At 50.9% G+C, this 20472-nt stretch overlaps 1 protein-coding gene across 8 annotated transcripts in view; it reads right to left on the reverse strand.

Annotated features, from left to right (window-relative positions):
* The window catches only part of DAB2IP (DAB2 interacting protein), a 188795-nt gene that overhangs the window by 26889 nt on the left and 141434 nt on the right, over positions 1-20472 (reverse strand). The window contains exon 1 of one of the 8 annotated variants that reach the window (XM_077143161.1): positions 12560-13263. The exons of the other annotated variants lie outside the window; for them this stretch is intronic. The gene's annotated coding sequence lies outside the window, so the exon portion shown is untranslated. Of the gene's footprint in view, positions 1-12559; positions 13264-20472 lie in introns of those variants that run through there. 8 annotated transcript variants of the gene reach the window in all.

Genomic DNA, 20472 nt, shown 5'->3' on the forward strand with positions numbered 1-20472 from the left:
CAGCAAGAACACAGGGAAAGGCTGAGGGCTGCTGGGGCCTGCTAAGACCAGTCACGAAGTAGAAGGGGGGCAGACCTTGCCCATATTCATGTCCATGCCCCAAATCTCTGGGGCTGGCTTACCCCACACAGACCTCCTTCCTCAGGGATCCTAGGGCTTAGTTAGCCCATCACTCTCTGCTGCCTCACCAAACAATGACCCAGACCTCAAGTCAGGCATGGGCCAAGGCAAACACCAGACAAGTTGAGTCTCAGTTCTGCCCCTAAGGGTCTTAGAGGGAGGTGTGGATTAGAGAACCTACTATGTGTGGGCCCAGAAACCCAGAGATAAACAGGAATCCAGAGGGTCTCCCAGGCTGTCAGAAGCTACTCCAAACACCACACTTTCATGGCAACAGCTTCCTGTGCAAATGAACCCCTCCCACATGTGGAATCCTATGTTATAAGCTGCACACAATTCAGAGCGGGAAATGGGACTTTTGCTCTCGAGAACCCCACACAGCCCAAGAGAGGAAGCCTCGGCAACCTGTCCCACCAATCGCAGGCTCTTGACTGCCTCCCCTGGCCCTCACAAAGCTGGGCACAAGGTGGAGATCATATCACATGACCTGAATCCATGCCCTCAGCAGGACTTTTGAAAACTAGGGAATGGAAAGAACAAGGGGACACACAGGGACAGGCTGCAGTCAGGCTAGAACAGACCAGCAGGCATGGGTCCCAAACTTGCCCAGGGTTCACGTAGGCATCTGCTCAGCATGGCTTGACCCCAACTGGCACAAGTGGAGGTGCTCTGCTCTCTCTGTTGCCACTCCCTGGAATTCTCCACTTCATGTGTTCTGTTGCTTGCCACCAGGATATTTTCTAGGTGCTCCACACTCTCCTTCCATCCATCGCTCTCTGGTTTTCCCTCAGATCCCTCTAGAGTGTTCGCGTCCATCCCCCACACCCCTCACTCCCATCATGGCATGGACCACGCTTTCCCGTAGGGGGAGATTCCACTTGGGGCTGGGCCTGAGCCACTGTGCTGGTTTGAAATTGTTAGGTACCCCAGAAAAGCCTTGTTCTTCTAATCCTGTTTCAATATTGTAGGACAGGATACTTTGGATTGTTTCCATGAAGATATAATCTACTCAATTGTGGGTATGACCTTTTGAATAGATAGAGCTGTGACTCTGCCCATTCAAGGTGGGTCTTGATTAGTTTACTGGTGTCCTTTAAAAGGGGAAACATTTTGGAGGAAGCTCAGATGCTTGGAGAACAGTTGCTTCAGAGCTGATAGAGATGCAGACATTTGGAGTTGCTTGGAATGCTCAGAGATAGTAGATGCCTAGACACAGACGTTTGGAGATGCAGAGTACAGGAGACATCATCATGTGGCCTCCCATGAGATGCTAAGCAAACCAGAATCCAGAGCTGTGTCCTGAAGGAGCAAAATGAAGGCCCACATCTGCTTAGAGAGGAAACCACTGGCATCAGAAGCTGGAAGCAATGGAACTGGGAACAAGGACCAGCAGATACCAGCCATATGCCTTCCCATGTGACAGACATCAGCCTTTCTCGAGTCAAAGTATCTTCCTCTCAAACTAAATGCCTTAGTTTGGACATTTTTGAGGTCTTAGAACTGTAAACTTGTAACTTAATAAATTCCCTTTCTAAAAGCTGTTCCATTTCTGGTGTATTGCATTTCTGGCAGCATTAACAAACTAAAACAGTCACCCACTTCACAGGGCAGACTCCAGGCCTCCCTTTCGGGATGGGGTTTGGACCTCAGGGTAAGAGACGCCTATGAAAGACCAGGACCCATAGCTCCTAGGCCTGCCATTAGAGGACAAAAATATAGTCCACAGACTGGAATCAGATGGTTTTCTGACACAGCCTGGAAAACCCCGACAAACAACAATGCTGGGAGCCAGGGCAGGTGAGGTAGGACTCAGGAAGTACAAAGGGAGGAGCTGGTGAGCCAGGCTACCTCCTGCCTGGGGCGCATGAAAAAGTGCTGGCTGGAGAGAGGAAAGAGGTACAGTTTAGCGGGCTGGGCCTGCCCAGGGTCTGTCCAGGGAGACTTAACGAAGCCCAGGTTTTGCCCTGGGATCCCCATGACCCCAAGCCAGGCCCCAAAGCATCATGTGGCTGCGGAACACTCCTCTTTCTTTCCTGCCATCCTGCCCCATAAACCTGCCCCAGCTGGTGCTGCTCTCACTTGGGAGGTTCCCGGTTGAACAGAGAATTTGTAGGGAAGGTCACAGCCCTTCAGACATCCTGGACTGGCCCAGCCCACTGGGTTGCAGCTGAGCAGCCCTGCCTCTACCCACTTTGCTGAGGGCATCTCCATGAGGGGTAGAAGTGAAGCAGAGGCAGTATCTATCTCTGCAGTACAAACCCAATGGTAAGAGAACAAAGGGGGTGGGAAGGGAGGGTAGGCATAGGGAGGCCCTAGTGGCTACTCCCTTTCCTAGGCTGCTGCTGGACAGGAGGGTTATGCTCTGGCAACAGCACTGTGTGGTAGTAGCAGTGCTAATAGGTAAGCGTGCTCTTTATCATATACATGCATATATCCTGCCCACTCGGCCAGGAGTTTGTCTGCCATCCTTCCTCCCCACAATGCTCATGGTGAGAAAGGGGTACCTGCTTGCCAGGCCCTAATATACAGCATCCTTGGTCCTCACCCCATCTGGGCCCAGAGGGAGCATGATGACCCTGCCAAGGTAAATCTTCAGATAGAGGTATGTGTGCCCATAGGGTTGGGGGGTTGGGTGGCTAATAAAATGGATGGGGCTCAAGAAGGAAAAATGTCACTGGTCTCTTCCTGGACCCATGAGGACCACCTCATGGCTTGAGAACCACCTACTTCAGGAAGACAGACCAGCAGGTGAAGAAGTGTGCAGCTCCCAGGCACACTTCACCTGGGATCACCACTCAATCAAACACTCAAGGCAGCCTTTACCCACCATGCCTTCGCCTCATGCCAGGCATTGCTGTGCCACTTCTTTTTTCACCTCTGCTCTGCCACAGTGACTGGACAAGCATCCCAACGAGGCAGGGAGGGAAGACGGGGCGGGGGGGGGGGGCCCGAACACTGCTCAGTTTCCAGGGGGGGCAATGAGAGGCATGCCTCCTCACATGGGAGGCTGGGGTCAGAGGTGGTGAGCACGCCCTGGCCTCTACCATGGCTCCTATTCCACTCCCAGGAGACCTTCATGCAGGTCACCTCACCTTGCTCAGACTTCACAGCCAGGGTTTGAGAAACAGGCCTGCTGGGAGGGGGCAAGTAACTTGCCCAAGAGCCCTTTTGCTCCCAGTGTCACTTCTCAGGGGAAGCTCCCAATCCCTTGGGAGCTACTTCCTTATCTTAAAAAGGAGGAAGAATTCTGGCCTCAGATGGGAGAGACTGGTAACAAGCAAGCACTGTGAAGAAAGGCTGTTACAAGATTTACAAGGAGAGGTATTTCTCAGACCTTTGGGTTATAAGGAGGGTGTTTCTTCTCAAGACCACCTGGGATTCAGTTCAAGCTCCAGAACTTGCCTTTTGGGCCACTGGCCTCAAGGACTACCTGCCTGGCCACCCAGCCTGGTCCACCACCACTGGGTCCTCTAACCCAAAGATTGCCTGCAGACAGGCCTCTCGCACACACAGTCCCTCTACCTACAACTCCATTTCCTTTGTTATATCTAAACTTTATCAGCACCAATGCCCCCTCTTCCAGAAAGCCTTCCTGGATACCTCAGGAAGACAGCAACCTTGTACCTGAATCCAGCATCCTGCATTCATCAGGCTGTGCTGGGAAGGGGTTGCCATATTGGCCTCCTTGCCAGGCAGGGGCCTGGCAACTCATGGGCAGAGCTGGTCTGGTTCAGCTCTATAGATTCAGAGCTTCTCAAACTCAGGGCTACTCAGTAGCCCAGAATATGGCAGCAAAGATCAGCTTGGATGAAGACAATCCAACTGTGCCCTGCAGACTCTGAGGGTGTGATGATTCCCTGGGAGAAGGGACAAAAGCCCAAAGATGGGGCATCAGGAAGACTACCCGCTCACAGCCAATTCCCAAAGCAGCATGCCAATGCTCACTGCTGAATCTCTGAGAAATGTCCCTGCCCTTGGCTTTATTTAGGTGTGGGAGCTCTCTCCATCTCTTCTAAGGTTAGGAAGCCCATTCTACTCTCTCCACCCCTTCATAACTCAGCCTTCTCTGAGAACTTCCCAAACACAGCTGACCCCCTAGTCTTATGACAGTCCCCAAGACTTAAGACATGCACTTTTCCTACCCTCCCACCCACAACCTGGGCCTGCTGCTCTGTTATTATCCATGGCATGGAACTCTCCCACTCCTGGGAATGAGGTGGCGCCATGTTTCCCAGATGACACACACGAAAGCCAAAGCCACCAGAGGGTAAGACCTGCCCAGTGGCCTTCTCCCATCTAGACCACAGCACAATCCTCTCTCTCCCCACTTAGGGCCCATAGGATAGCCAAGCCTCAGGCACCTCTACTAGGTGCCTCCTGAAATGCCTCCCGAAATGCCTCATCTCTGCCCTCCTCTCCCTAGCTCCACGAGCTGGTCCTGGAACAAGCCATGCACTCCTATTCTCTGGGGGAATTTTGCCAATGCTATTTCTTGAACCAGTACTGCCCTTTCCTCCACTTCTCTGCCAAACAAAAATGTTTCTCAGTTTTCAAAGCCCAGCCCAAATGCTGCTACCCCAAATGCTGCCTCCATGATGCTGTCCCTATGCCATTTGGTGAACCCCATTCCCACCACACCTTCCCATCTGTCTCTTCACTCAATTCTCAGAACAACCCTGAAAAAAAACAAGCTAACTTGCCCAAGATCACACAGGTAGCAATGGGCCGGATGGGCTCTGAACCCAGTTCAGTGGAGTCCAGACTAGCTCCATGACTGCAAGGTCAGCTTGAGCTTGCAATCACCCCACAAGCCACACCACAAACAGAAGGACAGACAAAGGTCGACAACAAGGCTTACTTGCTCATTCCAGGTTGGGAAAGCCAGAGGGGCTGGCTAGGGTGGGGCAGCCCCTGTTCAGGGCATGTGGGCCTGGACAGAGCTGCTGCTGAAGATAAAATCAGGCCCTGACAGCAGCTCATTGTGAGGGCCCTGGTGGCAGAAACAATGGGGATATTGTCTGAATTCCGGGGGCACACAGCCTTATCTGACATGACAGCCTTCCACCCAGCAAGTTGATTTTCAACTCTATCATTTTTACTCGAGAGGTTAGCTGACCCATAAGTTCAATAAATTGCCCATTATTTCAAAGAGGGAGGAGACCCCAAAACAAAAACTTGTGATAATTGAAAAGCCCTATTTTACATAGAGAGGATGCTCCTAGCTATGGATGGAGTAAGCTGAAAGTAGCGCTGTATGGTCCGGAAAGTAAGAGGCGCAGGCTCTCCCTCAAAATCGCAACTCAAAGGGGCAGAGGGAGCTGCCCTGCATGGTCCCAGAGGGCAGGCCAATTCCAGCTCAGTCACAGGCATCCACAAATGGGGCCAGGCTGATTTAGTTTTAAGGACATGAGCACTCTGTATAGGTGTTTGAAGACCCTTTTAGACACCTGCAGAGGCTGGAGGGAGTGGTTGTTGGGGCAAGGGGTCAGGTGGTTAGAGGGAGGCTTGAGGCAGGCAGCGGGGAAGTCCCAAGAGTGTTATGTTCATGCAAAAGAACAACAACTGGGAACTGGGAAGAAGGTAGGAGGGCCTAATGTCAAGGGCACCCAGTTCAAAGACCAAACCTATTCTCTACTCCTTATAAAACATGCAACCTTGTGTACTTCAAGCCATTCGATTCTCTAGGTCTTAGTGTCCTCACTCTAAGTGAGGATAATGACATATCTTCCTCACAGGGTAGCTGTAAGGATTAAATGAGACAGTGCATGTAAGATGCTCAGGAAAGCTGGGCAAACGCCAGCTACTAGTCAGGTCGAATGCCAAACACCACTGTAGGAGCTGAGGACAAAGTTGTGAACAAGGCTGACGACAGCACACTGCTATCAAGACTGACGTTCCTAACATCAGTGTCATGGTCAGGTTCATGTGCCAACTTGGCCAAGTACCTGTTTGTCTGGTTGGGCAAGTGCTGGCCTGTCTGTTGCGATGAGGACATTTCATAGAATTAAATCATGATCATGTCAGCTACATCCACAGCTGATTCCCTTTGTAATCAGCCAAAGGGGAGTGTCTTCTGCAATAAGTAATGCTTAATTTGATCACTGGAAGCCTTTTAAGGAGGATTCAGAAGAGACAGGCTCTTCCTGTTTCGGCTGGTGAGCCTCTCCTGTGGAGTTCGTCCAGACCCTCCATTGGAATCATTGGCTTCACAGCCTGCCCTGAGGATTTTGGACTCTGCGTTTCCGCCGTCACGTGAGACACCTTTATAAATTTTACATTTGCAAGTGTTCCCTGTTGATTCTGTTTCTCTAGAGAACCCTAACTAATAGAATCAGTCAGTGAAATGCCCAACATTCGGCGTGATGAGATATGGGTGACTTCGCAGACTGTTCCTTGTCCCTTTCCCCAATCAGTCAAAGCTCTTGCTTTCTCCATACCTGTTTTCCCCAGCTGCAAAACGGGGACAAAGCACATCTGTCCAAATGCTCTGTGTTGCCTTTTTTTAAAAGCCTTTAATTTCCTGAAGCGAAAGGAAAGGAGAAGAAGGGGCCTAGGGGAGGGCACAGCAGTCCCAGCCCAAATATACCACAGCCCTTATATGGTCCCATGCCATTGCCCATACCACAACCAGGCCTGAAAGGGGGAGAAATCCTAGACAACTTGGTCTCCATGAAGGAGATGCTGACCAGAGAGCTAGTCCAGCTGACTCTGGAGTCAGAAACCCAGAACACTGCCGAAGCCCCAATTCAAGTCACAACATGTCCACCACGCTTCTGCTGTCCCAACCAGGCTGGCCCAGGAGCCATGCTGAAAATCTCTGCCCACAGTGAGAAAAGACAGCTCTGGAGCACAGTTAGGACACAGGGCACTGACCTCCTGGGAATCGAGCAGTAGGTCACAAAAAGAGCAGCACTGCACCCAGAGCATCCAGCAGAGCCATCTCTCCTCAGGCCCAGCCTAGCCCAGCCAGCCTGGGAACTGGCTGAGAAGGCCAGAGCTTGCTCCTGGCCCAGCTGAGGTCCCAGAGGAGGAGAGAAGAATGCAGCCGCCTGGTGGTCCCCAGGGCCCTAGGGAGACAGAGCCTGCCCTAAAAAGGCAAGGAGGTTGGCCCCGCTGCCTGGGAAGCCTTCCTGGATGACAGGGCCTGGAGGCCTGGTCCCTCTCTACCAGGGTTCCTTCAGTCTAAGACCAAAGGGTAGGTCCTGGCAGATCACCAGAAACTAGTGTGACCCCTTCCCCATAAGCACACCGAGCCCTAGACTGGAAGGCAATGGGCTTGGCTTTCAGCCCTGCCCCTACCTCTGGATGCCAGCAAACGCCTTTGTCTGTGGGACCCTGTGCTTCCCTTCCCTTTCCCCCTCCACTAGGCTGAACTCCAAGAGGAAGGCCCACACCCTGGCAACCAAAACAGGAGGACAGGGCGGCTCATTTTGTTGTGACCACAAGGCAGCCTAAGCCAGACACATGGCAGGGGCCCAATAAGTGACCGAATGAACAAAGCTGCGGCAGCCTGGACCCAACTATGACAGCCACTGACTAAGCACCTAGGTGTCCAGCTGCCTGTGAACTGCTCTCACCAAGATACACCAACACTTTATGGCCTTTTCCTAATAACTCTTTGCCCAAAAGGCAGCATCGTCCTACAGAAAGGGAGAACAAAAACTCAAACTTGCCCTAGCTTAGGGGCAACGGCTAGGGGCAGAGGCCTCCTTCTGTGATGGAGGAGAAGGACATTCTATTTTCCTGAAAAGGAAACTGAGGCATGGAGAAAGGGAGTGCCTTGGCCCAGTCATGCAGTTCAGAGTGGACGCTGGGATCCTAATGGTCTTGTCATGTTCTGTTTGACCTCCCTTGAGCTAGGCCAGGCCCAGAAGCCTGGCATCCAGTCAGCCTAGCACTCCAATCCAATTTGATGGAAAAGAAGGGGGGGCAGGGGCAGTGGGGGCACACTTCGTCAGAGTGCCCTAACTTCCTGTCCTGGTTTCACTACTAATCTGCCTGTAACCTTGTGCCCAGACCCCCTTCCTTTAGGCCCCAGACTTGCTCTCTGACCCTAACCAAGCTCCCTTCCCACCTCTGGGCAGCACTTTTCTCACCTACCAAACTGCTTAGTAGAGAGAGTCACAAAAACCGCAACATGTCAACTCCCCATGAATATAAGGGATCACCACTAATAACATAATGGTAATAACTCATTGCTCCCTGGTGGTGACTCAGTCCCCCACAGCTGTAATGGGTGCTAGTCCTGGGTACTTGAAATAAGAGAGGGAGCCTACCATAGCCCTACCTCACTCCCACTCTTTCCAGTATAATTTGCAGGCCTAATGGACTTTTCAAAAAATATTCAGGAACACATTTACCTTTATACATCTTTCTCTTTTTTTTTTGGAGGGGTGGGATATATAGAGAGAAGAAACAAAAAAACTTTCCATCTAATCCCCCAAGTCATCCTGCAGCTTGAATAATTTCAGGTTTTTAATCAATAGCTGTCAGACTTGTCAAATTACTTTGGGGACCGCAAAGCAGTTTTTAAACATTCATAAACCTCAGCAGAACAGTGAAGTGCCCTGAATTTTAAGAGAGGAGATTCTGAGGAACACTCATTGAATAGGATGAGATGTGGGCAAATCAAAAGTGAGTTGAGGGTCAACTGTCCCTTCTGCTTCTGTGCAGACAACAGCTCTCCACTCTGTTCCCTGGTCCCTAGGAAGAACTGCCAGGCCTGGCTCAGATGCTCAGAAAAGATTATAGTGCACGACAACTCAAAACCCTCAGCCCCACTCACCTTTCTGGTGGCAAAGTCCTACCAGACCTCCCCTTCCTCCAAACTACCTCAAAGCATTCACAGCTGTAACCTCAGCCTCACAGCGACCCTGACACTGTCCATCTCAGAGCCTCCAGTCTCTCTGCCCCTTCAGGGCACACACCGTTCCTCTGTCTGATTGTCCCCCCCCCACTTCCTCCTCTAGGGCAACTCTTGGGAAAGTTTCAAGGCCAGGCTGAGGTGTCCTCTGCCAGCTCAGTTTGTATCTGCTTCCTCCTCATGTATGGACACACCCATGTATGCCCTGGGTCACACCAGAGTGTGGGATTGGTTTGTTTCCCCACTCCCATGGGGCCATAAATATCTCCAACAGCCACCTGGTGGTCTTAAGAGCCCAAGGAGCTCAGGACTCAGTGGGGAACAAGGAACAATGACAAAAAAAAAAAAAAAGACAAATGAATGAACTGAAAGACAAGCACTTTTACACCAGAGATAGCTGCTTCTCCTCTGGCTGATCTAAAAGCTCACAAGTTCTGCAGCTTTCCACCTCCAGAAAGCCCTCTTAGGCTCATGGTACTCCCCCCACAGAATGCGAGCACAGAGCAGAGGCAGCATCCTCTCCCATCTCGCTTCCACCCAAGACCCAGGTGCCATGCCACATGGCCTCCTGGATGGTCTTAGGGTGATATGGGAACTGTCTCCTTCCATCCCTGGAAACCAGGCTTCCTGCCTCAACCAGGACCAGCCACATGTCCCTGCTGCCCTAGCTCCTGGCACTATGTTAGTTGATGTCTGGATGAATGTGGTGAGGCTTTCTTCCTTAAAAAGACCCCTTTTTAGGCATGGACCCCTTGCCTTTCTCATCTCTGTCTTTGTGAGAGTACCCACATGTGTTCTCTCACATATACACCTAATAAATTTTCTATCTGCTTACACTTTAAAAAAAGTTAAAATGTATGCTGCATGAATAAAATTGTTAAAAAAAAAAAAAATACACACAAACAGGATGCTCTAAGAACTTGGTCTACCTAATTAACCTCTCTCATTTTATCACCCTAAAATGGGGATACACTTTTGGCTGTATGGCTGTTGTAGGGGTAACCTGACACTGATGTGCAGTGAGCTCTCAAAGGGCAACAAACATACCCCACTCCAGCTGTCCCCCCACGGCTCTGCCTTTCCCTGGTCATTCTGCCCCTTTCTGCCCCTGCACGAAGTCTCTAGAGCTCCTCACTTCTTCTGGACTCACCAACATTTCCGAGATGCCTCTCCTACCCACCTCTGCTTCTGGGCTCTCAAAAAGCCTCTCTGCCAACAGACCCCAGATAATCTCACCTGTTACACCCCCATCCCCCAAAAGGAGGCTCAAGAACAGACCATTTTATATAGGAGCCTCAGTTGAGGAGATAAAGAAACCAGGGCCAAGGAAGGCTGACTCACCCCTTGTCAAGCGACAACACTTCTGGGAACTATCACTGGCCCCTAAACTCCAGCCCCAGAGCTTATTTATTCCCAGCCCAGCTGTCTCTTCAATTCTAGCCTCCACTTAGGGAGAACTTTGTGGCCACACAGGGTCCCCTTCCTGTAAGCAGCATGACCTCTGGGAAACAGAAGATGCAAAGGAGTAAAGGAACAGGACCAGGCAGCAGAGTTCACAGTTTGGCTTCTTCTGCACCTCGGCTTCCATACCTGTCAACTGGGCTGCTCTTACCTCCTGCCACAGCCTGCTAAAGATTCATGAAGATGACACCTCCCGCTCCTGGACTGAGTTGATCCAGCCACCCAGTACATAGTTATTGTTCGTTCTCAGTGTGCCATTCCTCTCCCAAGCCTGGTGTCTGGGAATCCCAGAGGGGATCTTCTCAGAATTGCTGCTTCTTAGAATATAACTAGCAGGATACAGGCAGGAGTGATCAAAAGCAGTAAAACAGCAGAAGAAAATGGCTGCCGGCAAGCCATGGCTCCCAGGACACAGACAAAGGCAGAAACTCAGAGAAACAATGTCAAAGAAAACCAGGATGTGGCTCCTAATTTCTCCTGCTCCTAGAGACTGTGCACCCAAGCCATCTGTGACGTCCAAGTAGCTCACCAACCATACACTACCACTTACCCATGCTGCTGGTAAGTGAGGCACTGGCTCCACATTTAGTAGACCCCACACCTCTGACCTTCCCACAGTCCAGCCACCCAACTACAGATGTCTGAAACCATAGTTAGGGAAACTAAGCCTCCAAGACCTCAAGGGGCTTCCTCTAGGCCCAATAATGTGTGCAGTCTAGAGCCCACACTCTTCCCACACTCCACACCAGCTAACTCTAGATAAGCTAGTCCTGCTTTCTTGCTCTGTCATCTGCCAACTGATAAAGCCATATACTTTAAATACAGCTTCGAAGGTGTATCCCCTTCCAGCCACACAACTGACCCCAGCCCAGCCCCACTAGACTGCTACCTTTGCTCAAGTGAGTCCCTCCAGAGCACTCTCCCAGCCATAAAGTTTTCCTTATTCTTCAATGCCTGGCTCAAAGGCCACTATCACCAGGAAGCCTTCTCTAAGCAAAACCAAAGACTCTCTCCAGGGTTGGCTCCATCAGAATCCATGGAGAAGTAGAGAGGCCCAGAAAGATCAAGCAGCTTGCCCAAAGTTACAGCTGGAAGGCTGGAGGCCCAGCACCTAAGCTCCAATTACAAAACTTTTCACTGCCCATCAATGCCCTCAGGCTTTCAACAAACCTACAAGAAATCATGAGATCAAATATATCAATTTTCAAGTAATTAACAGGAACACAGGGCAAGCAGAAACTGTACTGAACTCTGCCTTTGTCACCTCCTGGGTGAGGCAGGCATATTGTTTCCTGTGTCTGTGAATGGTGAGAATGACACCTGGATGGCAGGTAGTCAGCCACCCCACCCCACAGCAGTAGGAGCAATGGCCGAGATCATAACCAAGAGGCACCCAGACTTGGCTGTAACAAGCCAAACCCCTTTCCTGATTTTTCCAGAGACTGCATATTTCTCAAGTAAAAACTCTACCACATCAATTACTTGGCTTCTGACAAATGTTCCAAATATTAAAGCTGGAGCCAAAACAACCCCAGGCCTGGACATGAACTTCCTGGTCTTCCCTGTTCCCCTATAACCCCAATTGGGACTAATGGATCCAGGAGCAGACCCAGGAAGGGGAGGACATGCCCCCACCCCCACACTCCAAGCGTGGACAGGCCTGGCCATGGGTTGGGTGACTCAGGGCAAAGGCCAAGCTTCTTCGCTCAGAAAACATTTCAGATTTCCTGGTATTTCCTGGTTCTTGCTGGAGCGCGCCAGAGAGGCCACTGGCTCCTGTGGAAAGGCGTGCCCTGTCACTGGGCTTCCTCTCTTTTTGAAAAACTAAAAACAGCCACACACTCTTCTTGGTGTCTTGCTTTGGCAGGGTGATCCTAACTGCTTCCACATTCTGGGCTGGCAGTGGATGACTGAGTACAGACACCCCCCCGGGGGGCACTCCAGGATAGCTCACAAGATTGGGCACCTGTGACAACCCCTGGCTGACCCAAGGCTGCCCATCTCATTCCAGGTCTCCCTAGGCCCAGGAGGCTGATCTGGTCAGCAATCCAAGGCTGCCAGCTCACTCCTTCCTTCCCAGCCTCCCTCATCCCCACCTCAGCCCAGGCCACTCACCATCCCTCAGCACAGCCACCAGGCTCACCAGGCAAGGGAAATGGAAAGGCCAGGCCTGCCCCTCTGCTGCCCACTGATTCCCACAGGCCCCAGACAGTCCCACCAGAATGTGACCAATCCCACTCTGGTCCTAGACATGCTGCTACAGCCCTGTCCGCCGGGACTAATCACAGCTAGTTAAACAAAGGCTATGTTCCAACTCTGTGTAATTTGTTTTTAAAGGGCCAGTGTCCCACTCGGGTTTGCTGGGTACTTAAAGGCACAGATCTCTTTTTTTCTTCAGCAAACAGAAAAGCAAAAACATACAAAAACCAAAAGTCAAGATCAGACTGGAGGTCTCGGGCTCCTAAAGAAGATTTTAAACAGAATGAACAATCTTAAAACTCCAAATTTCACCCACAAGTCCCAAAGAACCCAAAAACAAAAGCACTGAGGCCAAGTAAAAAATATGAGTAGGAAGAGCAGCCATTTTTGAGCACTATGTCTCAGGTCCAGTGCTTAGTACTTTATAGCATTATCCCATTTATTCTTCACAACTCCACAAGCTAGGCATCACCACTGTCCCTACTTGCAGATGCAGGCTCCGAGGACCAAGAAGTTCAGTAATTCACCCAGGACTTCCAGCAAGCCAGCTGTAAAGCTGGGACATAAGTCCTAGGAGTTTAATTCAGAACCAAAAAGCTGGGATTCTTTCTCCCACCTGCTCCTATCCAAGAGAGGCCCCGCTTTCCCTACCCTAAGCCCCACACCCACCTGTTCCATATCCACTAGCATCTTCCCCTCATGAGAAAAAAGAAGGGGCTGAGGAGGGCTCATTAGTCACAGGTGCCCCACCACCGTACTTTAAGTAAGAGCTGCAAAAGCCTGTGAGGTTGGTTCTATTATTTTCCCCACCTTACAATGAGGAGACCAAAATTATGACTTCTGACAATGAAAAAGGACAGACAGATGGACCCTAAGAAAAGCTGAAGGTGGAGGAAACGGAGAGAGCAGGAAGAAGAGGGCAAGAAGTGGCATATCAGGGCACTTTACTCAGAGGCCTTCAGTCCCTTCTGTGACAGACTGTGCGGCCAGGAGGAGGCAGGTGAGGGAAAACATTCATCCAAGCCCAGGGCTCAGGTGAGCTGGCCAAGACCCTCCCAACCACTTTCACTGGAATTGAAGGGCAGGGCTGCAAGGAAGAGGGGGATTTCTCCTGGGGCCCTAGGCACAAAGGACAGATAGATTCTGCCCAGATGCTGGAATGGGAATGTGGAGAGTAAGTGAGAAGAAAGGGCCTCAGTACAGGTCTCAGAAGCCCTTCAAGGATGGGCCACTTCCCAATACCTGCAGTAGTGCTATACCACCATCCTCCATCAGAATAGCCAAGACCAAGTAGAATCTTCAAGCCTAACTCTGCAGGGGCAGGGTTACCCAAGGATTTACCACCTCATTCTGTTTCTACGGAGCCTGGCAGTCAAGTAAGTTTGAGGCAATGTACCTGGTAGTTAAGAACATGGGCCCTGAAGCCAGACTGTCTAAGCTCAAATCAGGCTTTACCACTTGCAACCCGTGTATTCTTGGACAAGAGGTTCTGGACCTTGATTTCCTCATCTCTGAAATGGGCATAATGACGGTACTTACTTCATGAGGGTGCTGTGAGGAAACCTTGCCCAGAGTAAGCACTTAATAAATGCCAGCCACGATTAGCTAAGCTGAAGGGGACTGCCCCAGGATACGATGAGAGGCACAGAGCAGAAAACTCTTGCTTCCTGGGTAGGGACCCTGAGCAAGTCACTTCTTTCTCTGGGCCTCTGTTTCTTTCTGTAAAAGGAGGTGATCCAACAGGGACCCTAATGACCACCAGGCATGACCACCCTGTGCCACCTCCCAGATGCACTCTCCCCAGAAGGCCATAAAGAAAGAGGCAAGGCTATGGCCCAAATTCTTTAAAGTCAGAAAACAGTTCCCCATCCCAACACACACACCAGGCTAATCCTTAGTGAGGTCTGCTGGGTAGGAGGAGGGAAGCAGGGGCCGAAAGCCATCAGGAGGGCAAGTCAGGAGGCTACAGGTGGTTTTCTCTCCCCAGGTTGAGGTCTCCCCTGCCCCTGGCTGTGCAGAGCTCCTTTGTGTCTCTGGCCTTCTCCTCCTCATGTGGGGTTTTCATGGTATATGTATGGTCCACCTGAGCTCTCTTTGCCTCTGGGGTACTCTGTATCAGCCATACAAGCCATCCTACACCTGCTGCAAAATGCCTCCCCAGAAGCTGGGGGTTACGTTTGCTGCAAGAACCCCTAGGAACGTGACAAAGTTCAAGGCATGTCTCTTCCTCTCTTCCTGGAGCCTAATACATTCAGGGGGTATGCTGAGGGTGGGATTGGGGGTGGGGGGCAGTGTGCTGAGCATCAAAGAGAGTGCGTAGTTAGGAGGCAAGGATGTCATATAGCTCAGGCAGAGCATATGGCCACTGTTCCTGAGGGGCAATGGGAGACCCAGGTCCCTTAAATCCCACCATTACCACCTCACTCACAGGGTTAACCTGTCAGTAAGCTTCTATGAGTAGGCCTGACTTGGAGGTGGCTTGATTTAGGGGTCTGAAGGCCAACGTTGCAATTCTGCTTGTATCACATAAGTTGTGTGGAACTTTGGGCAAGCACTTTCTTCCCTCAGCCTCAGTTTTCTCATGTGTAAAGTGAGGTAAAACATTACTCCTTGCAGGTAACAGGTATATTATTCAAATGAAGAAAAAGCATTTAACAAAACTGGGAACCCCAAAGATGCAAATATCTGTGTTGCCATTCACATAACAGACACTGAGCAACCATCATGGATCTATCAGACGTCAGGTTGTTCTGACCCTACGCTGACTCTCCCCTAAGCCAAACACATTCTAAACTCATCCCCCATGCCAGCAAGGCTTTTGGGGGGAAGGAAAAGGTTAAGGCCACCAAATAACCTGAAAAAGATCTCAAACTTCTTTGGAAGCCACACAAACACAGGAGCCTTCCAGACAAAAGCCATTAGTGTAAAGGAAGACCAGCTTGACTTTGGGAAAGGTGGGAAAGACCCTCTAAATAAACCATGCTCCATAATGTTCTTATTCATGGGCCTCGGACAGAGACCAGGGTGTGGAAAGGGGGAGGACAGGGTCAGCAGACACTATGAGTCAGAAAAAGTGAGACACATTCAGGGCAATTATCAGGCCCTCCAGAGAGTGAGAAGGAAAGGGAAGGTAAGACTCAGAGAACTGTTAAATACCATTTTGAAGGCCCAGGGCTCCCAAATCAGAATCTCTGGGAATACTGCTCAGAGGATCTGATCCATGCCCCAGGTTGAGAACCAGTGGATAAACTGCTGGCAAAGCAAGGCACACGTAGACATACATTTAAGTCCCTCTCTTGACCTTCCTCGGCTTCCCAGACTGGCCCAGTTCTCTCCTCTGCATGCTTGCTGCTTCCACTTTCATGTCTATCCAACACACCATCTGTGTTCTGACCCTACCAGTTCTCCTCAAGGTCACCAAAGGACTTTTATATTGCCAAAACCATGGCGTTTCAGCTGGCCACCTTCCTGAAACCCAGGACACCATGCTCTCCCGCTTTCTCCTACCCTCAGGCACAGCTCTCCTGTCCAGAAACCTTGCTACCTCTCCTCCACACGTTGAGAGTCTTACAGGGTTCTTTCTGATTTTAGGGGTTCTCTTATGCAAAACACTTTGCTCTAGTGATCTCATCCACTCCTGAGGCTTTAAATACCTCAAGTGTGTTCAGGACTCCTAAATGTATATTAAGACCTTTCCTCCTCCAAGCTCCAGACTCATGTACCTAAATACCAACTTGCCTTGGAGCTGCACAGATCCTCAAACCTGAAATGTCCAAGATGGAATGCTATTTCAGCGGCTAAAGCCAGGAATCTCAAAAGCCTACCCTCACTTTCCCTCGCCTTCAGAATCCAATCCATTAGCAAATCCTGCAGTTACCTCCCCTGAAATCTCTCAAGCCCACACATTCCTCTCCACCTATCCTAGCAGTCCTGTACATGTTCTGTTGCCACTCTGCCCTATGCCCTCCATCTATTCTCTTTCCAGGCTGTCAGAGGGACCCTTCAGAAATGCAAATCAGATTATGTAACTCCCCAGTTTAAAGTTCTTCAATTACTCTTCACATCACTTGAAATAAATCTAAACTCTTCCCCAGGTGGCCCAAGTCCTGCAGGATTTGGTCTGTCTACCTTCAGACCTCATCCAACAGCCTCCTCCACACCCCACACCCCTTGTCTGAAGTCTCAGTTTTCCCACCTCAGGGACTCTGTTCTTCCAGGTCCCTGGAGCCTCTGTTCCACCCACCCCTCTCCAAATGGCTGGTTTTGGGGACTCAGTCCTTCCACTAATGTCCTGCCCCACCCCTATTATTCTCCAGGGAAACATTAGGTTTGTTTCCTTCACAGCATCTTGCTCATTCAGCTAACAAATACTTATTAACTGCAAACTATGTGCCAGGCACTATTTTAGGCACTGGGAACACAGGTGCTGAACAAAGCAGACAAAAATTCCTGATTTACATTATAGTAGAGGCACTTCACACAATCTGGAATTATTCTGTTTCTCCAATTATCTATTATTATCCATCACTCCCACCAGAAAGTAAGTTCTGTGCAGCCACGGGCTATGTCAGTTGTATTTTTGTATCCTCAGAGAGGGTCTGGCATGGTACAAGAGCTCAATAAATATCTGTGAAATGAACATAAGAAAACAAGGAGCAGGGCAGTGGAAGAACCAACCCAGAAAGACACAACTTAAGAGTCAAATCCTCTCTGTCTCCCAGAGCAACTGATACCCCCTCCCCCCACCCAGGGTCTCAGCAATACCCCAGCCTGGAAGTCACAGTCCTTCTGGGGAAGGGACAAAATATACAAGTGGCAGCTTCGTTTAACTGCTGAAGAACAGATGGTGACTGCAGGCGTTAGCAGTCAGGGAAGCCTTCTTCAAGAGATTAGACAAGGACAATCCTACCCCCTCCCCTGCAATCTAGGGAGAGGCAGAAAACAAATTTGTGTTTTAGGTTCTGGTGTTCCTTGCTCTGGTAGGAAAAAACAAAACAAAAAAAAACAACCTTGTTCCAAAACACCCTTTACTTTTTATTAGTGCCTAGATCAATAAAAGCTCTACGAGTAAAGTTTCTCTCCTGCAATATTAACCACGAGAGAGACAGGCTCAGGTTATTAAACTTGTCCCAGGAAGGCAGCGGCTGGGAGAGTGGGTGAGCACCCAAGCATCAAGCTGCTTCGCCCTTTCCTTGCTTGTACTTGAAACCCCAGGCACTTGCCTGAGGCTCAATGGCTCTGCAGCCTGGGGTGAAGACCCTGGGGCTGCCATCCTCCTCCCCAACCTTACCGGTTTTGTGGGCCTAGAGCAACCTGCTCTGGGCTCCTCTCCTTGAGCACACTTTGGGACCACATGCTCCCCTTCTTTCCAACACAACTCAAAGTTCCCAGAGAGCACAGCAGGGCCTGGTTCGGGAAAAGCCGCAGCCTACACCTTCACTCTTTTTCCCAAGCCCGTAAAAAGGTTCTCCCTTCAATCCTCCAGGGTCTGCGTGGGGGCCAAGCCACTCAGAAGGGCCTGGAAGAGCCAGCTATTAACCATCATGGCACACCAGGAAGCTGCAGATGGATGGCGGGTCCTGGGACCCTGCCTCTTTGGAGAAACAGCCCCCTCACCTTCCAGCCTGGATCCTGACCCAGTCCCATGTCCATTCCGGGCCTGGCTCAGTTCATACCTGGCTGAAGGCCCCACCCCCACCCCAGGGAGGAATTTTCCTGTACACCCCAACCCTGCAGAGCTACCCCCACAGACTCTGCAGTGGGAGCCTCCCTGCTGACCAGGGTCTGTGCACTCGTGATCTGGGAGTCAGATTCGACTTCGGAGAGTAACCAGGTCTCCACAGTGCAGGCCCAACAGCCTGGCCTAGGATCTTGCTGAGGTTGTTACCGAGGAGTCCGAGGCCAGAGGCCCATGCCTGTCTGTGGTGGGCGCACAGGTGCCTCTGCTGGCCAGATCTGGGGGCCTTTCAGCCCAGGCCAGCATCTAAGGGGTATGCCAGGAGGGATCCCCCTTTCTTCAAAGAACACGCTGAATGTGGGTCTTTCAAGTTGAAATTTCCAAAAAGACTTTTAAAAAAGAAAAGGAAAAAACAAATGGCAGTGACAACATCTAGAGATTTCCGGGTCCTTCAGGGAACAAACAGAAAATTACAGTCTCCCATATAGGTAACCAAACATACGGCACAATCTCCAGGTCCAAGAACTCTAGAAAGACACCTGAGGATAATCACTTACAGTTATGGGAAAGTCTCCCTTCCAGGGAACCTGGGCATGGTGCTGGCCTGGTGCACAGAGTCGTGGGCAGGGGAAGGTGGAGAGGCCTCAGAGGGGAGGCCCTTTCAGGCTCCTCCTATAAAGTGCTGACTCTGCCCAGAGTCATATCAAGAGATGTCCTGAATCTCTCTGGGCCTTTGCACTAGTCATTCCCTCTGCTCTGCCACAGCACTAGGCAAGACTGCATTCTCCTCATTCAGGTCTCAGGTCAAAAGCCAGGGCCTAGGCAAGGCCTTTCTGACAGTCATAGCTAAAGAAGCAAGTCCTCTCCTTCAAGAGATCCCCTGTTTCATTTCTTCATACAACTAATCTCAAATTGCCTTGTTTCTTGCCTCTCTCCCCCCAAAGAGAATGTCAGGTTTCAGAGAACAGGGGCTTGTTCACCCTGGCGAACCCAGCAGTCCTAGAACAGCTACCTGGTACAAAGTTGGCCTTGGAAAGATCTGTTGAAAAAGTGGTCTATTTTTCTGGCCAGTCTGAGTCAGGCAGCCCTGTAAGCGTGAGCCTAGTTAACCAAAAGGACTTAAGGCACAACAACTTAACGCCTCCTGGCAGCACCGCTCCCAGAGCATACCAGAATTCCAGTGGGCCGAGCCACACCCCAATGTGTCCCTCCAGGCCAGAAGCAGCCGTCCCCGCCCCCAGCCATCACAGGCTCTGCAGCCTTCCTGTCATACCCTCAACAGGCATCTGCGCCTGCCAGCCCATTCCCAAGGAGCAGTAGGCCTTTCCCTCTCCGGGCCAGGTGGCAGGTGATCAGCGGCCAGCTGCCCCCAGCTGCAGCCAGTTTTGGTCCCAACCCGCGGCATTGCTCAGGGGCAGCCGGGGCAGGCAGGATGCACAGAGTCAGTGGTGGGGCGCTCCTGAGCCTCTCTGCCTTACAGCCTCCCACCTCGGCTGCAGACCAGGACACCACCTCCCATGGAGGCCCCACCAGGGGTTCATTCTGCTCAGTACACAGCAACTACGAGCCCCACCACAGCAAACTACTGCCCCCTCCATTTCTACTCAAAACACTTATTTTTTTTAAGGGAATAAAAATTGAGGGCCAAACAAGGCCAGGAATTTGTCTAGTATGGTCAACGCATGTAGTAGGGCCAAGGGGAAGCCGGGCTCCGACTCTGCTCCCTAAAGTAGAGGGCGCTCCCTGTAACTGGTAAAAAAAAAAGCTGGGTTCCCAGGCAGCAGTCCTGGGTTCAAGTTTCAGCCCTGCAGCTGTTTCCTTTGCTGTGGGAAGTGCAATCTGGTGGACCGGACCAGCAGGGCATAAGTGGAGGGTTAAGTGCCATAGGGAGGAGACACGCTTTGTGCCACCCAGACTTGTGAATGCCACACCAAATGCCACCCCAAGGGCCCCTACAAGGCCCCAGCCAACTCTATATTTTTGCCTGGGGTCAAACCCTTTCCCATGCCAGTAGAAAAGCCACAGAATGGTTTCCATATATTGAGTTTCTGCCACAAGCAGGATCTCATACATCCTTCCCCTACAGCCACCACCCAGAGGGGCTCATCAAACTGTGAGGCCCACCTCCCAGGGTAGCTGCTGCATAACCTTT

The sequence above is a fragment of the Tamandua tetradactyla genome, chromosome 2 (genome assembly GCF_023851605.1).
Source record: "Tamandua tetradactyla isolate mTamTet1 chromosome 2, mTamTet1.pri, whole genome shotgun sequence".
NCBI classification, from domain to species: Eukaryota; Metazoa; Chordata; class Mammalia; order Pilosa; family Myrmecophagidae; genus Tamandua; species Tamandua tetradactyla.